Here is an 18,891-nt window from a genome sequence, read left to right on the forward strand (position 1 = left end):
GGACAGTAGTAGTTGTGGTGGGTGTTGTATGAGGTGTCCCAAGTGGATGTCCCAATTGGGTGTCCGTGTCAAACACTGATTGTCCACCTGATTGACACACACTGCTACCAATGTATGGTTATGTGTCAGCCACAGCACAGTAGTAGTTGTGGTGGATGGTGTAGGAGGTGTCCCAAGTGGGTGTCCGTGTCAAACACAGATTGTCCACCTGATTGACACTCACTGCTACCCATGTATGGTTATGTGTCACCTACAGCACAGTAGTAGTTGTGGTGGGTGATGTAGGAGGTGTCCCAAGTGGGTGTCCGTGTCAAACACAAATTCTCCGTCTGATTGACACACACTGCTACCCATGTATGGTTATGTTGTCAGCTACAGCTCAGTAGTAGTTTTTGTGGGTGTTGTAGGAGGTGTCCGAAGTGTGGAGGACATGTACTCGAGTTTACGTCGTACACAGACATGTACTAGTGTGTACTCTGGTCATGTACATGTACGCGTCTGTACACTGTACAAGGGCTGCGTATATTGTGGCCAGTGTCAACAGCTACTGACACACGTTGACCGGGTGGCGGGTGACCGGATCGATACCGGACCGCCACAGGATCATTCATCCTGCATGATCCTGCCACTCAGCCTGTAGCCTTTGTTAAGCTTTGGGTGTTGCTTCTCTATTGCTGGTTTGAATTGTTTCCCAAGTACAACCTTTTGTCCCAAGTGGGTGTCCGTGTCAAACACAGATTGTCCGCCTGATTGACACACACTGCTACCCATGTATGGTTATGTGTCAGATACAGCACAGTAGTAGTTGTGGTGGGTGGTGTAGGAGGTGTCCCAAGTGGGTGTCCGTGTCAAACACAGATTGTCGCCTGATTGACACACACCACTGCCCATGTATGGTTATGTGTCAGCTACAGCACAGTAGTAATTGTGGTGGGTGGTGTAGGAGGTGTCCCAAGTGGGTGTCCGTGTCAAACACAGATTGTCGCCTGATTGACACACACCACTGCCCATGTATGGTTATGTGTCAGATACAGCACAGTAGTAGTTGTGGTGGGTGGTGTAGGAGGTGTCCCAAGTGGGTGTCCGTGTCAAACACAGATTGTCGCCTGATTGACACACACCACTGCCCATGTATGGTTATGTGTCAGATACAGCACAGTAGTAGTTGTGGTGGGTGGTGTAGGAGGTGTCCCAAGTGGGTGTCCGTGTCAAACACAGATTGTCGCCTGATTGACACACACCACTGCCCATGTATGGTTATGTGTCAGATACAGCACAGTAGTAGTTGTGGTGGGTGGTGTAGGAGGTGTCCCAAGTGGGTGTCCGTGTCAAACACAGATTGTCGCCTGATTGACACACACCACTGCCCATGTATGGTTATGTGTCAGATACAGCACAGTAGTAGTTGTGGTGGGTGGTGTAGGAGGTGTTCCAAGTGGGTGTCCGTGTCAAACACAGATTGTCGCCTGATTGACACACACTGCTACCCATGTATGGTTATGTGTCAGATACAGATTGTCGCCTGATTGACACACACCACTGCCCATGTATGGTTATGTGTCAGCTACAGCACAGTAGTAGTTGTGGTGGGTGTTGTAGGAGTTGTCCCAAGTGGGTGTCCGTGTCAAACACAGATTGTCCGCCTGATTGACACACACTGCTACCCATGTTCGGTTATGTTGTCAGCTACAGCACAGTGGTAGTTGTGGTGGGTGTTGTAGGAGGTGTCCCAAGTGGGTGTCCGTGTCAAACACAGATTGTCGCCTGATTGACACACACTGCTACCCATGTATGGTTATGTGTCAGATACAGATTGTCGCCTGATTGACACACACCACTGCCCATGTATGGTTATGTGTCAGCTACAGCACAGTAGTAGTTGTGGTGGGTGTTGTAGGAGGTGTCCCAAGTGGGTGTCCGTGTCAAACACAGGTTGTCTGCCTGATTGACACACACTGCTACCCATGTATGGTTATGTGTCAGATACAGCACAGTAGTAGTTGTGGTGGATGGTGTAGGAGGTGTCCCAAGTGGGTGTCCGTGTCAAACACAGATTGTCGCCTGATTGACACACACCACTGCCCATGTATGGTTATGTGTCAGCTACAGCACAGTAGTAGTTGTGGTGGGTGTTGTAGGAGGTGTCCTAAGTGGGTGTCCGTCTCAAACACAGATTGTCCACCTGATTGACACATACTGCTACCCATGTATGGTTATGTGTCAGCTACAGCTCAGTAGTAGTTGTGGTGGATGGTGTAGGAGGTGTCCCAAGTGGGTGTCCGTCTCAAACACAGATTGTCCACCTGATTGACACATACTGCTACCCATGTATGGTTATGTGTCAGCTACAGCTCAGTAGTAGTTGTGGTGGATGGTGTAGGAGGTGTCCCAAGTGGGTGTCCGTGTCAAACACAGATTGTCCGCCTGATTGACACACACTGCTCACATGTATGGTATGTATCAGCTACAGCACAGTAGTAGTTGTGGTGGTTGTTGTAGGAGGTGTCCCAAGTGGGTGTCCGTGTCAAACACAGATTGTCCACCTGATTGACACACACTGCTACCTATGTATGGTTATGTGTCAGATACAGCACAGTAGTAGTTGTGGTGGGTGTTGTCCCAAGTGGGTATCCGTGTCAAACACAGATTGTCCGTCTGATTGACACACACTGCTACCCACGTATGGTTATGTGTCAGCTACTGGACAGTAGTAGTTGTGGTGGGTGTTGTATGAGGTGTCCCAAGTGGATGTCCCAATTGGGTGTCCGTGTCAAACACAGATTGTCCACCTGATTGACACACACTGCTACCAATGTATGGTTATGTGTCAGCCACAGCACAGTAGTAGTTGTGGTGGATGGTGTAGGAGGTGTCCCAAGTGGGTGTCCGTGTCAAACACAGATTGTCCACCTGATTGACACTCACTGCTACCCATGTATGGTTATGTGTCACCTACAGCACAGTAGTAGTTGTGGTGGGTGATGTAGGAGGTAGTAGTGGCGAACCCAGAAAGAGACGCCACTTTAGGCACGTTTTCCCCATAAGAATAACATGGTGAGCTTTTTTTGACCACTTTTTTAAAAATCCAGCTCTCGGCCTATACAAGCCTATATAAATGTTCAATACCATTGTACAACACTATTACTATTTCAAATCCATATCCATTCACATGTATATTCTCAAAATCATCAACTTGACAGTGCGAGGTTTGTACGCGAACTCGGCTCATGGCGCGCTCCCTTGGACATCCTTAGTGGAAATCCATGAATTCTGGCTACTTGGGAACCCAAGCCATTTGACATATAATAAATCACCTTTTCTCCTAATAACCTTTTCTATCAAATACATGTCTTTATACTTGGTTTTTAACAACTCCTCTGTATAGAAGCCTCCCCTGATTATATTACCATTTTCATCTTTCAAGATATAAGTCACGGGCTTTGTATTCTTTACTTCTGCTATTGTAAATAGCTCCCCTGTCCAATTTGGGGTATATCCTTTACTAAAAACATGTTTATACTTGGAAATTCTCACACTATCACCTACCTTATATCTTGCCTTTTTAACTTGCACTACTTTAGAAGTCAACCTCTCATGCACATATTTACTGTTCTTAATATTCACTTGGTTAGGCTTCATTCCTATAGATCTATGCACCTTATTATTATATTTTCGAATTAACTTTGGAAGTAAATCCAACCATTTATAACTCCCCTGAGCACTAAATTCTCTATATAACCAATTCTTTAAAGTTCTCTGAAACCTCTCTACAATTGCAGCCTTAGTTGTAGAAAATGTGTGATAGTGATTAATATTTAATTTTTTCATTAGTTTGCTAAAATATTGATTAAAAAATTCTTTTCCATTGTCGGATTGAATGTTTTTAACCCCCTTGGGTAGAATGGTTTTAATGGCTTCTGTAACCACCAACCCTGTCTTATTTTTTAGCGGAGCAGCATAAGCTTTTTTAGAAAATGTATCTATTAAAGTTAAAATATATTTATTGCCAGAATTCTCTCTAGCATAGTTTTGCATATCAATTAAATCTATTTGTACAGTTTCGTTTATACCTAATACTTTAAAAGACCTTCTAATGAAATTCTTTCTTGCAGGCTTATGAAGTTCGTATGCAATTTCATTCATTTTTTATAACATCATTCTTTCCTTGTACTGTAAATATATTACCATTAGCCCCAATCAATAGATTATCTTCCATTCTTTTAAATACATAGTTTTCTGGTATATATGGTCTATTATCTATATACTTAAATCCGCTCAAAGATGTAGGGTCGGCAACTAATAAATCAGGATTGTATTCCATCAAATTAAATTTTCTTCCTGCATATACAAATTTTGATCCGTCATAATACATAGCTTGTGACATTAAACAAATATCATCTAAATATTCCCCCATTGGTAGATTTCTTATATATTGTTTTTTGGCATCCCAACATTTTTCTTTTTTATCAAAAGTTATAGTCTGTTCTTTTGTAACACAGTCAGTGTCATCAATGGCAGGTTTAACACATACTAACCTTTTATTATTAAAATCCCAATAGCCTGCTTCCATTTTTGGAACTTGTGAAACATTCACTGCATCTTTACTATCTGTACCTTCCATTAAATCGCTAAGTTTCTGTTTCTTAGCATTCCAAACACCATTCTCTGATTCTAAAAATTCATAATTATTATCGTCTTGTACAAATTTACCATCTTCTTTTCGTATTAAAGTCTGTTGTAAAGTGGGCACATCATCTAAACTTTCACCCTTTTCCACATTAGTAATTTTCCGTTTCTTAGCATTCCAAACACCATTCTCTGATTCTAAAAATTCATAATTATTATTGTCTTGTACAAATGTACCACCGTCTTTACGTATTAAAGTCTGTTGTAAAGTGGGCACATCATCTAAACTTTCACCCTTTTCCACATTAGTAATTTTCTGTTTTTTAGCATTCCAATTTTTATTCTTAGATTCTAAAAACTCATATTTAGTTTTACCTTGTAAAAAGACATCACCTTTTCTAGTTAATGTCTGTCCCAAAGTTGATACATCATCTACAATCTCCCCATCTTTAACATTACCAATTTTACGGTTTAAACAATTCCAACTATCGTCTTTTAAATTTAAAGTAGGTTCATGACTAGCCCTGGGTTCTGTAGGCTTATTATATGGATTATATAAACGATAAAATTTATCTATAAACATATTTTTATTTAATAAATAATTCCACTTTCTCTTAATTCCTCAATAATGGAATCTATTTCATTATCCACTCCTGAGTTACCGGCTTGGCGACTTAGCCAAAGAAGTCTTAACCTATCTACAAGCTCATTAGGATCATCCCAATAAATATAGTCTATTTTATTACCAGTCACTTGTCTCAAACCTTCACCAACAGATTTAAATAGAGGTTTAATTATATTAAGATATTTAGTATGTCTATTACTTGAAATTGGTGCACCATCTTTGTAACTCTTTAAATGTCCATTTGTGGCTTCCAAAATTTCTTTATAATTTTGCAAATCAGCCGGAGTATAATCCTCAGGTTCTTTTAAAGTTAACAACTGCCACAAGCCTTTTGTCCCCTTGTAGGTTTTATTTGCAACTGTAACATCATCATTGGCAATATCAACTTCCTTATTTCCAATAAAAAATTTATTTGCTTCTCGTCTAATACCATATGTAGTGTCTGTCATACTACTTTTACTGAGGTAATTTCCTAAATAGTCTGATGCTAAAAGACCAAAATCTAATTTCTGTGGAGTGGATTGCTGTAATGGTTGTAATCTTGGTATTATTGGTATTCTAGATGGAGTCATTGGGAGAATCTCCATTCGAGGTCTCTCTGTTTTGGCGATTTTTCTTAATTCTTGTAATGGCTCTATTAAAGGTTGGAATGTTTGGAACCTCTCTTCAGCCTCTAGAAACTTGCCACGTTTTAAAGCTCTATATTTCTCTCGTATTTGATTTGCAGAGTCAACCAATTCTTGTTGAATGTTTTTCATCTTTTATTTACATTTTATTTATCTCATTTGACAAAGGATTGTACTCAAACACTTTATCATGTATTATCAAACAATATGCAGATGTATTTGCTGGTACATTTTCTGCAGTTTCAATCTCTAATTTAATATCAACAATTCCTTCCTTCACTGTTTCGTTCTGTCTAGAACAGTCTATTACAATTAGTGGATATTTCTTCATAAACTCAGCCCTACTAATCATAGGATCTGGGATAGTATTATAGTAAGTCTCTCTAAACCTCATAAACATCTCATAAGCTTTAGAGACATCTCCATTTTCAAAGTCGAGATTTAAATCACTATAAGGATAATATTCAGAGTTTAGAAATACTTTGAGATTTTTTAATTTACAGTGATCAAATTCATCAGTTCTTTTTCGTGCACTATTATCCCTAGCTGTTTGGAAACCAAATATAATATACCTAGGCTTCTCCAAACTTGAAGATGTCTTTACTGACCATGTATGTCTTGTGGTATTGGGATATGATGGAAGTTCATGCAGCTCTAAACTTCTAAATGCAATTTGCAAATTTTTATTTTGCAATAACATCTTTTGTAATTGTAACTTCTCCCCATCTGATGGTATTACATGTGGCATAACCCATTGAATTGAGTTAAGTGTAATTTTGGGAATCATATCAGCAGTGCCACTGGCTGGAGCACTAGTGGTTGTTAATATACAATTTAAATCATTTTTGGATCTTTTCAACACCAATTCTTGTTTGACATTTACTAAAACCTTATTAAAATCCTCGAATACACCCATTAACAACTCTAATGGCAAACATGTACTGAACTTGCCACCTTTATGGAACTCTTTTAAATTCGTGTCAGAATCAAATGCTACATTTGACAATTTAGTAGTTTTATTGTAAGAGCTCAATATTTTCATGAGACTAGAAATTCCTGGGTTTCTTACAATGTCTATTTCTTTACCTGCAACTTCGTATCTAATTTCATCAAATAAGAACGCAAATGCATTATTTATAAAATGACCTTTATCATGATTTTCAATTTCTCCCTTAATATACAGATAACTCCTACATGGGAGAGTTAGCAAATCTTGATTATTAATACATATTCGAATTTCATCAGAATTATTTATTGCCAAAGTGTTGTGGGGAACATAGGAGTGATTTGTAATTTTAACCACACTATCGTCGAATTGGGATTTCCCTGTAACGTCTAGAAAATCTTCCATTTTTATTAATAGAAAATTTTAACTTTAGTCCTATTGACTTTAGGAACCTAGCATTTTGTACACTTATAGATAAATTCTTATAAATTCTCATATCTTTTTTATATGACAAGTAATTGTAGTTTCTTCTCCGTTAAAGTCAATTGCCTTGTCGTGTTGATCGGCAAATGTAATACTGACAACATCTAAACTTCTCTTATTTACAGGAAAATATATAATATTTCTTGGAACTTCAATAATTTTGTAGCCAGGAGGAGCTTCTGGATAAAAGCTATGTATGGTGTGTGATTTGTTGCCATTTAAATAGGACCCGTTTGCAATATTACATTTTACTCTAATCACATTTACATTATTAATGTTTATTTTATTTGTAGATTCAAACTGAACACCAGGAGTAGAAATACCTTTAAATCCCAATAAAACAGACCCTAAACATGGTTTTGTAAAATCAAACACGTGGCTAGAAAGTAATGTCGCTTTCATAGTTTTATTATTAGCTGTAAGGAAAAAGTCTGGGATTTGCTTTTGAATTTCCTTTGCAAGCTCAACCACCTCATATGTTCCTTCAGAAATTTCTATTGTAACTGGAGCATTGTGATCATAATAGAAAACATCATCACCTTCTCCAATGGTTAATTTGTTGCCTTTAAGTTGATTTAATTTTGGAATAAGCCCTTTGAATAAAAGTTTGGATTTAGTATTAATTAATGCTTCTCCATTTTTATCTATTATAACTTTAAGTTTACCATTTAATAACTGGTTTAAATCATCAACTGAGATCTCTCCCTTTGGTAATGTTTTTTTCTCTACTTTGTAATATGTTAAAGTATTTAGAGGTTTTTTAACATTAAATATAGAATTATAACTTTGAAAATCTACTAATCCAATTACATAATCATCATTTAATTCTATGGGAGGAAAGAACACTGACTTTAGCTCTGGCTCTGTACCCGAAAATGTTATAGTAAATGAATCCATTTTTATAAACAAAAATTTTTTATGAATGATAAACATAAAATTCCACAAATAGAACTATTTAAATCTTGTATTTGATCAGTTGTATAGAATGTTTTATATCCCTCAAAATATTTAATTACTTCTTTTGGAGGTTGGATTCCAAATGGGTCAAAATAAATTACAATATCTTTATTTTTACGATATGCTGTCCAATGTGTGCCAGATGAGCTATCTAAATTAACTATTCCGCACTCTTTTACTCTTGGTGTTAGATTTTTTAGCTCGCTTTTTAGGTACACTCCCCTGAAGTGAGGCACGTCTTTTGCGGCCTCTAACAGCTGGTAGTTGTCCATCTTTTTTATTAAATTTTAATCCCATTCCCATTTTTGCTTTTGCCTTCATCAAATTTGTCACGGCATAAGCAGCTGCTCTTTCAGCAAGATTTGCGTCATTGGCTGTAACTCTAGTCCAAGCTAAGTCTGCTAATCTCATGTCTGCTTTGTTCCGAGCAGCAGTATCAGGATTATTCATGTAGAATATGTCATGCTCTTTACAATAAGAGTCTAGTTTATTTTTTGGAGGTACATTTTTAGCTAGATTCTCACGTATATTCGTTCCAGGTCCACAGTACCGATATGAGGGTATGTGAAGTGAGAATGGAAGGTTATTTATAAGAGTATTCAATAACCCTCGACCCCTGTAAGGCTTTAGGAATAAACCTTTGCCCTTTTTACACGTTTTCTTATTGACATTTTTTACCATTTTTATTATATAAAAAATGTCTTTTATTCAACAAAAACATAAATTTAAAATAGTACATACTAAGGAAAATATACCAAAAAAGTTGGGTCTATTTCCTACCAATATTCGATGTGTTATTTGTGGTCCAAGTGGAAGTGGGAAGACGGTTGTAATTTACAATTTAATTGTAAGAAAGGAAGGATTAAAATTTACAAACTTATATTTAATATCTAAATCTTTAGAACAAGAAAAATATAAAAAAATAATTGAAATATTTAGTTTGTGTGATGAAGTGAAATTACACACGTTTACTGACTGTGAAATCACACCAAATGATGTAAAATCACAGTCAGTTGTTGTATTTGATGACATAAATAGTCCAAATATTACACAATTTTTCTCAATGGGTCGACATAAAAATATTAACTGCTTTTACTTGTGTCAATCTTACAGCAAAGTACACAAACATTTACGTGATAATGTAAATTTCCTAATATTATTCAAACAAGATGATTTAAATTTAAAACATGTATATCACAATCATGTTGGTAATGACTTTTCATTTGACCAATTTAAAAATCTTTGTCATCAATGTTGGGATAAAACTAAATATGGCTTTTTTGTAATAGACAAAGAAAGGTCAAAGAATAATGGTAAATATAGATTTATGTTTGACCAATTCTATCAAGAGGATGGTAAGGGTAAATAAATAAAAGACTGGAGTTTTTTAACATTAACATTTATTTTATATCTACACATACAATTCATGTTTGATCAATTTTATAATGACCAAGCGCAAGCGTATTGATGCCATCTTCTAGAATAAACCTCTTGTCATCGTCAAATGATAGTACTTTCTTGTTCATGGTTAAGGTTTGAAGATGATGATTTGTAGATTTAATTCTTGTCACATTCTCATAGTAATCTTGCCCAGTTGCAAGACAGTTCAAATAATGTTGATGTCTAAGGAGATGTTTAACTGTAGCACCATCAGCTCCTTTAGCTTTCTTCACCTCTAAAGCTTGCTTGTCTTCTTCATATAACCATTTTAGAGGAATATAAGAATATAACTTTGGTCTTAAACCACAATATTCATACATAATATGACCATCTAATTCGTCTTTGAACTTGCCAGTGACTTTTTTATTTTTATCAGAGTATAAGAAATGGTCTTTACTATATCCAGAGGTATCAAAATAGTGCAAGTCACATTCTATTTCCTTGTAAAAGTCCTCTGTAACTATAGAATACATTAAAGAATCCGTATCTGTCATAAGAAATCTTTTGTTCTTAAATTTTGACATATAATTATAGTGGAAATCGTACATTATTACTTTACTAATATCCAAAATTGTCATTCCTAAATATATTGGTTTATTAAACTTTACAACTAATTTATTTAAATGTATAGCATGTAAATTGTTATCGAACTTTTTGCTACAGTCAAACCTTGGATTAGTGACATATTTTGTTAATAGTGACTCATCCTTGAGATATATATCACGAAACTTTCGTTGATTCATAATTGTTCGACCAAAGAGACTATTATTTAGCAATTTGTAAAAGTCTTTTTCAAAATCATTTTTAGCCCATTTTCGTTTTTCAATATTAAAATTAATATAGGGTGCAAGCCATTTTGATTGTCTAAATTTTAAAATTCTATGGTATTTTGTAACAACCAAACCTAATTCCTCATATTTTTGTAATGCTTTATAATGTAAAATATATTTAGTTTTGTCATTTAAATTAGGTATTAATTTGCCATTCATTTTCTCAGGTGCTAATGGATAGTCATTATGTAAATCATGTAAGCTTTTATCATATTTTAAATCAACTTCTAAAATGTATCCAAACTCGTCATTTTGATTGTATTTGTAGTCTATCTCATTAGTCCAACGGAATCCATCCACAGGCAGTGGCTCGCACATTGCTGTAGAGTATAGTGAGTTACAGTCTAAATATATTAAATAGACACTCTCTTGATTGGGATCATAGTGTTCACCCATATATCTATTATTTGCTTTAGCGTAACGTGTAGAAATCATACTGACTCCTCCTCTAATCGCACTTTCTATGAACAAATGCATGTCAATATCTTGAAATAATTGTAATTTTATACCAGTCATTCTAAGACAGGCCTCCCATGTAAGTCCAGGAAGTGAATACATATGTACGGGGTCAAGTTTGTAATCTTTTAAGCACAGGTCTCTAAAAGTCTCAAAGACATCAGCCAGTAGCAATACATCTGTTTTAAGATATAAATCATGATATTCTTGTAAATTATTTATATTAAAATGGGACCAGACATTTTTAGCATGTTCGTATTCAATAGAAGAGATATGTTCTTTAGTTAGAGTACTATAGAAGGCTTCAATTGGGGGTAGACACTCTGCAAACTTATCTGGTCCCGTCATATATTCATAGGGAAATACGCCTTTACGTTGTAGTAGTGGATTGTCTATGAATCTAAATGTATTTAAATTAGAAGCTAATTTGTATAATGGAAGGGACAGAAAGTTATAGGAATCTAAAAATACTAAATCATCAACAGAAAATGATATATATTTTTCCATATCTTTAGCTATGCAATTTAATTTACGATTATATTTTCCCAAGTGTTGCATTATTAAATGACCATCGTAATTTTTCAAGTTATGGAAGAATACTGGGATTTTCTTTGTTACTTTAAAGTTTAAATTACAATCATTGTGGGCAGCTCCACGGTATTGGCCATTTGAATGACAATGATCTCTCACCCTATCAAAATATAGGGGCTTTTCACAAATGTGACAATGCGTAGAGTTTTGGAAAGATGCCTCTTGTTTAGGAGTCATTACAAGGGGAATATATATCGACATTTGACTTTTAATGAAGTCATAAGTCTCAAACAGCCTTTTGAAAAACACGCCCATAACATTTGCACCACTATACAACTCTTCAGATATTATCTTAGAATCTCTCACTACAACAAATGCAAATCCAGATGGAGTATGGTTGTTAGAGTTTATAAAGCATTCAAAATCTGCATAAATCACAAATGGCGCTTTAAGTTGATATTTATAGTTTTTAAATTGTAATGTATCTTGTTTAGACATTTCCACTCGTTGGGCATCAAAGTTTTTACAATATGTTATGTGACGTTCTAATACATCATTAGTGTAAAAATGTTGCAAACACAACTTGCAAAAATACTTCTTATTGTTATCTTTTGTAGACCGCAGCATTAACCTATTAAAATCACGAATTAAACAATAATGTGATTTACGACCTTCTTGTAATAATAATAAATCTACGTGAGTATTACTATTCAGTTTAGTTGTTCTTAATGGATATATACATTTATCATCTTCAACCCCAAATACATTAACACTTATATTATTTTGTCTTTCAAATTTATCTATATCAGCTAATTTCACAGGATACTTTATGTTTGTCATATTCAGCTGACCTATGTAGGGTGCATAGCTGGAGACTCTATTAGCATGTTCATTAGAGTTCCTTGGATATAAAGCTGCTAATATCGACCAAAGAAAGCATTTATTATCATCATTTTTTATATTTAAAACTGCATGTTTCGATTTAATACTCTCTGGTGTAGGGATAAATGACTTTGGAGTTAGGGGCTTATACTTGTAAACATGTAGCTGCCAATACTTAGTATGGTCATATATCCATCCACTGCCCTGGGATTGGTATTTGTGCATGGAAGTGTCAATCTTTAAAAGAGCATTGTCAATTTGGGGTATTAAATCTCTTTTCTCAATAGTTAAGGTGGTAAGGCTTCTAAAATCTGCAATACATTCTTTTTCATTAACTAATTGTCCATTTTGATCCATTGAATATTTTATAAATTTGATTCTCCTTACTAAAGTCCATTTTATCGGCAAGGGACAAGACTGAAGAGTATTTTTAAGTTCAGTTCTAGTCGATTCACCAAAAAATTCAATCATTGTATATGGACAATTATTGCAAGAATTGACATGTCTTTTAAAATGACCAACCACATTTTTCTTACAAAAATTACAATTCTTATGACTTTGTAATATATGCGATTTTAGAACCACATTATCATCACAAATTAAATCACATACCTTGCACAGTTTCACCTTCATTTGATGTACTAGCTTGTAGTGGCGGACCAAATTGCTCTTCTTGGAGAGCGAGGCAACGCAGTGTTGACAGGTCGGCATTGCGCACGAGAATGAAATATCACCCAGATGCCACTTCTATATATAGGCTCGTCCCTGGTGACGTCACCACCTGGGGATTCCCCAGTCGCATGACCGCTTCACTTGGCCCTTGTGAAAGTGCCCGTAAAACTGTCTAAAAACGCTTATATCTCGAAAACGGCTTGAGATACGGCAAAACGGTTGAAATTCTGGCAAACGTAGTGGGTGTCAACTTTTGATTATAAACAATATTACAACATAAAAAAATCAAAAAGTAAGAAAAAAATTTAACATTATTTTATATGGGTAGAAATAAAATTTACCATGAAAAATCGTCTAAGTCCGTAAAACTATCTAAAAACGCTTATATCTCGAAAACGGCTTGAGATACGGCAAAACGGTTGAAATTCTGGCAAACGTAGTGGGTGTCAACTTTTGATTATAAACAATATTACAACATTAAAAAATCAAAAAGTAAGAAAAAAATTTAACATTATTTTATATGGGTACAAATAAAATTTTCCATGAAAAATCGTCTAAGTCCGTAAAACTATCTAAAAACGCTTATATCTCGAAAACGGCTTGAGATACGGCAAAACGGTTGAAATTCTGGCAAACGTAGTGGGTGTCAACTTTTGATTATAAACAATATTACAACATAAAAAAATCAAAAAGTAAGAAAAAAATTTAACATTATTTTATATGGGTAGAAATAAAATTTACCATGAAAAATCGTCTAAGTCCGTAAAACTATCTAAAAACGCTTATATCTCGAAAACGGCTTGAGATACGGCAAAACGGTTGAAATTCTGGCAAACGTAGTGGGTGTCAACTTTTGATTATAAACAATATTACAACATAAAAAAATCAAAAAGTAAGAAAAAAATTTAACATTATTTTATATGGGTAGAAATAAAATTTACCATGAAAAATCGTCTAAGTCCGTAAAACTATCTAAAAACGCTTATATCTCGAAAACGGCTTGAGATACGGCAAAACGGTTGAAATTCTGGCAAACGTAGTGGGTGTCAACTTTTGATTATAAACAATATTACAACATAAAAAAATCAAAAAGTAAGAAAAAAATTTAACATTATTTTATAAGGGTACAAATAAAATTTACCATGAAAAATCGTCTAAGTCCGTAAAACTATCTAAAAACGCTTATATCTCGAAAACGGCTTGAGATACGGCAAAACGGTTGAAATTCTGGCAAACGTAGTGGGTGTCAACTTTTGATTATAAACAATATTACAACATAAAAAAATCAAAAAGTAAGAAAAAAATTTAACATTATTTTATATGGGTAGCATGCATTTTATATGGGGGAGCGCGTCCAAGTTCGCGTACAAACCTCGCACTGTCAAGTTGATGATTTTGAGAATATACATGTGAATGGATATGGATTTGAAATAGTAATAGTGTTGTACAATGGTATTGAACATTTATATAGGCTTGTATAGGCCGAGAGCTGGATTTTTAAAAAAGTGGTCAAAAAAAGCTCACCATGTTATTCTTATGGGGAAAACGTGCCTAAAGTGGCGTCTCTTTCTGGGTTCGCCACTACTGGAGGTGTCCCAAGTGGGTGTCCGTGTCAAACACAAATTCTCCGTCTGATTGACACACACTGCTACCCATGTATGGTTATGTTGTCAGCTACAGCTCAGTAGTAGTTGTGGTGGGTGTTGTAGGAGGTGTCCGAAGTGTGGAGGACATGTACTCGAGTTTACGTCGTACACAGACATGTACTAGTGTGTACTCTGGTCATGTACATGTACGCGTCTGTACACTGTACAAGGGCTGCGTATATTGTGGCCAGTGTCAACAGCTACTGACACACGTTGACCGGGTGGCGGGTGACCGGATCGATACCGGACCGCCACAGGATCATTCATCCTGCATGATCCTGCCACTCAGCCTGTAGCCTTTGTCAAGCTTTGGGTGTTGCTTCTCTATTGCTGGTTTGAATTGTTTCCCAAGGTTCAAACTTTTTAAAACGTATTTTTTATTCGTAATCTCGATGCTAAGCCAATGTTAGCTTCAAGTTGTATAAGATCGATCTAATTTTCATGGTTTTGATTATCCTTTTTTAAATGTCGCTTTACGTGCCCGAGTGTTGTCTGATATTAAATTTTTTATTGCCTTTAAACTTCAATAAGCTTGAATAAATTCAATTTGTTGATAAAAGTGGGATTGTGGAATAAATTATTAAAAATTAATTAATTTATATAATAAAATAGAGTTAGTTGAAGGCGCAGGTACTAAGATACAAATTATTTGCAAAGCAAAGAAATACGAGAATATGCTACCGATCAATCAAGCAAAAAATATTCATGGCATACATCGTCATATTTTCCAGTGCATCTTCAAATTTAAATGTGCAACTTACGAAAGGTATATTCTTTTCAGTAGTACTGTAGTACACAAACCACAATGTTAACAATTTCACTACAAAGTTGGCATCCACCTTGATTAATGATTGTTGCATTAAAACGTGTCATAATATTTACAACTGAAATCCTAAGAAGGGTAGATCATCCAAGCGATCTTACTGTGGTGAGGTGGAAATAAAATATGAACAGCGTGGAGAGCCTCGCCGCGTACCTTCCTGCCTCTGCTCTGGGTAGTTTATAATGTCTCTCCCTCCTCTCCTCTCTCGCTCTTCTCTTGCTCTTCTCTCTGTCTTGTTCTTTCGACTCTTTTGTTTGATCGTGACTGTTGTTTTAGCGTGGATAGCAATATTTTACTATTGAAAATATTAAATACACAACATGGGTGGTAATTAAAACTCTTCCCAGGAATTAATGATTGAATTTTAAAATAATAAAAAATTTAAATTTTAGTTCAAAATTAAATATACTATTTTTTTATTCTCATACAACTACCACCTACGTTGTTGCCAGAAGGTGTCAAATGTAAGTAAGTACATGATTTGAGTGGCAGCTCATCTTCAGCAAAGTTACCAAATTCAAAATAAATCACCATCAATTTATGTTTGCCGATTATTTGCAAGAACGTACACACACAAGGAATCAACATTTAGATAATGAATTCCAGTATTAACAATTAAAAATACCCCTGACGCAGCATACCTGCAGACTAAGCTAATTTCAATTTGCATGAATTTATATTCAATTAAATCTATTTTCGAATAACATTAGGTTAAATCAGTACCCTAGGTTTGCTGCTTCAGTGAGGCTAATAAAACGTGTTTTAGTAAAATATCAATAGCCTAGTATAAAATAAATTTGCCAAGTTTGATCAAAATACAGTATATCCTACAATACAAGCAAACTACAATATTTTACAATATTCTCCATAAGAATAACATGAGAACCTTAAATTTGCGATTTTTGGAATTTTATTCGTAACCAATAACCACACAAAACTACTTCAATATATTAAATTATTTGCTTTTTTAAGCTCTTTATGATGGTATAGAGAGATATTGGGAAATTTTGGGTTTTTATGGTCAAAAATAAGAAAATCCTACTTTTACCCCATAAAACCTATTCGATCATGGAAAGTGATTTTTGTGGGAGATAAAGTTACTGTGTGTTATTAGGGCGTATCAATTTACATAATATATTTATATATTATTATTCAACAGATTTATAATTTAAAATTTATTTATTTCCTTCATTTCAGTTGTTGAAATGTCGTCATACCGAGAATATTATGCATAGGTAACATTGTAATAGTCAAAAATAGTGCAGGCAAATTTATGACGTAAATTAAAATGTTCACCTACAAAAATTTTCTTCGATTTGTTTAATGTTATCCATCAATTACTTGCCGATTGGTGTAATTGGTTATTTACAAACTTGACTTTCATACAGAAAATCTTGTACCGAAAATCCAAACCGTATAAACCAAAAGTGAGATCTGTCCCGTAACTCTCAGCGTTGGATGTCCCGCGGCGCGGCGGTCTACCTGTTTATACCTCCGCACTTAGTTTTATTTCTGTCGGCGTGCGCGGGCGGCAGTGCCAAATTTCGGCGGGAAGCGATGAGACGGCACGTGGCGCAAATAACCAGTAATTAATACACCAGATACACGTCAAGATGCGCTCAGAGCGCTATACGGCCCGGGAGCGAGTATAGGGAAGGTTCATCCTCTAGGGGACAGAGTGTTATCGGTGGCGAGGCGGTGGCGCGTGCCTACAGTGAAGCTGTCGCCGCTAATGTGAAGGGGGAAGGGGGGTGAGTGCCCCCCCACAGCGCCCCCCCCCCCACTCGACCGAGATATAGGCTACACGCCACCACCACTGCTGCCGTCTGACCCCCTATCATCTCCCTCTTACTTCACACTACCCTGTCAATCTGTCGTGGCACATATCTCTTCATTTTTTCTCCTGGTGTAGTTATGGATATAAATATGCTCAAATCTATGTTTGTTCTTATTACAAATTTTATAAAAAATATTTTAATCGTTGAGTTGTTGGCTGAAATTTCGGGCTTAACATAACCCTAGATGGAGCATACCTTTTTTAACTGTAACAAAATATCACTAGAACATCACATAAGCAACTGACAACAAGAAAAATTAAATTAATGTGTTTTTAGTTGAGAATACCAAACAAAAAGGACATGTAATTATGGAAAATATGAAAAATATGGAAAACGGGTTAATTGGAACTTTAGTTGAATTTAAACACTAAGGTGTAGACAAAATAATACGTTTTGAATATACTGTAAACCAATGAGACCAAATAGCTGTTGTCTGTTGCATATTTAGATTGTAAACAATTACATGCATCGAAAGTATGAATCAATTGTAGTTAATTGTTGCTTTATTATAAATATTTCGACATATCGATAGTATAGTGTGCACCAACACAATTGTAATATACGAAATGATTGAATCACTTACTAAACAACTGCTTGTTTCCATTAGCAAATTGCATTGAAAACATGGAAGTAGTTTTGAGGGGTTCTCTTTAAATGAAAACTAGTTCAGTTTTGTAACATAGTTTGTCGTAAATAAATTATTTGTTTCATACACGAACAAAAATTAACTGGACAAATGGAAATTAGCTTTCTGCGGCGGGGGTATTTACATCATCGAAGTAAATAACTGACACAAACTAATACTTGGTCCTAGTTAGTACTATCACTTAGCAAATTGCATTGATGATTTGGAATCCACAAAAAACTAATCTTGTACTCTTACCACTACTAACCACACCCTGGCAGTTGTCAACTGCAGAAATATTGGCCTGGTTAGTCAGTCATAATTATTGATCTACTTTCTCTCTGAATTTTCTGTATCGAAAATAATATATGAATATTTTAGATGAGTGATAATTTAAGTATTGGTTCCGAGCTGTAATGAATTTCCAACCGCATCCCGAACTTCGGCCTAAACCTATAAAGGCATTTTCACACCGGTGTAATGGACGTCCAGAACGTCCAGTCCGCGTCTTTTCACACAGCACTGACACTTCCAAAGCGTCCACTTATTCATTTGCAGTCAGACAAGTAACACTCTCACTCATTTCTAGTGTAAATGTTAAAAGCATTTATTAATATTTTAAATAATTTTATCCTCTTCAAAATGAGACCCTAACTTTGATTCTACGTTATATGTAGCCTTTGGAATCGCAGGGCCCCCCAACCCTTGCGTTTACACAAAACGACAAAGGTAGAGCGGACACTTATACACTAAGGTGTAGACGAAATAGGCCTACATAATACGTTTTGAATATATACCAATGAGACAAAATCAAAAGTATCCTAAATCGCAAATAATGTGTAAGATTACATGCCATATAAAGAAGAAAAACACAATAAATGCCAA

Source organism: Macrosteles quadrilineatus, unplaced genomic scaffold (genome assembly GCF_028750875.1).
Source record: "Macrosteles quadrilineatus isolate MER2022 unplaced genomic scaffold, UCM_ALF_1.0 Scaffold_1__1_contigs__length_201487025, whole genome shotgun sequence".
NCBI lineage: Eukaryota > Metazoa > Arthropoda > Insecta > Hemiptera > Cicadellidae > Macrosteles > Macrosteles quadrilineatus.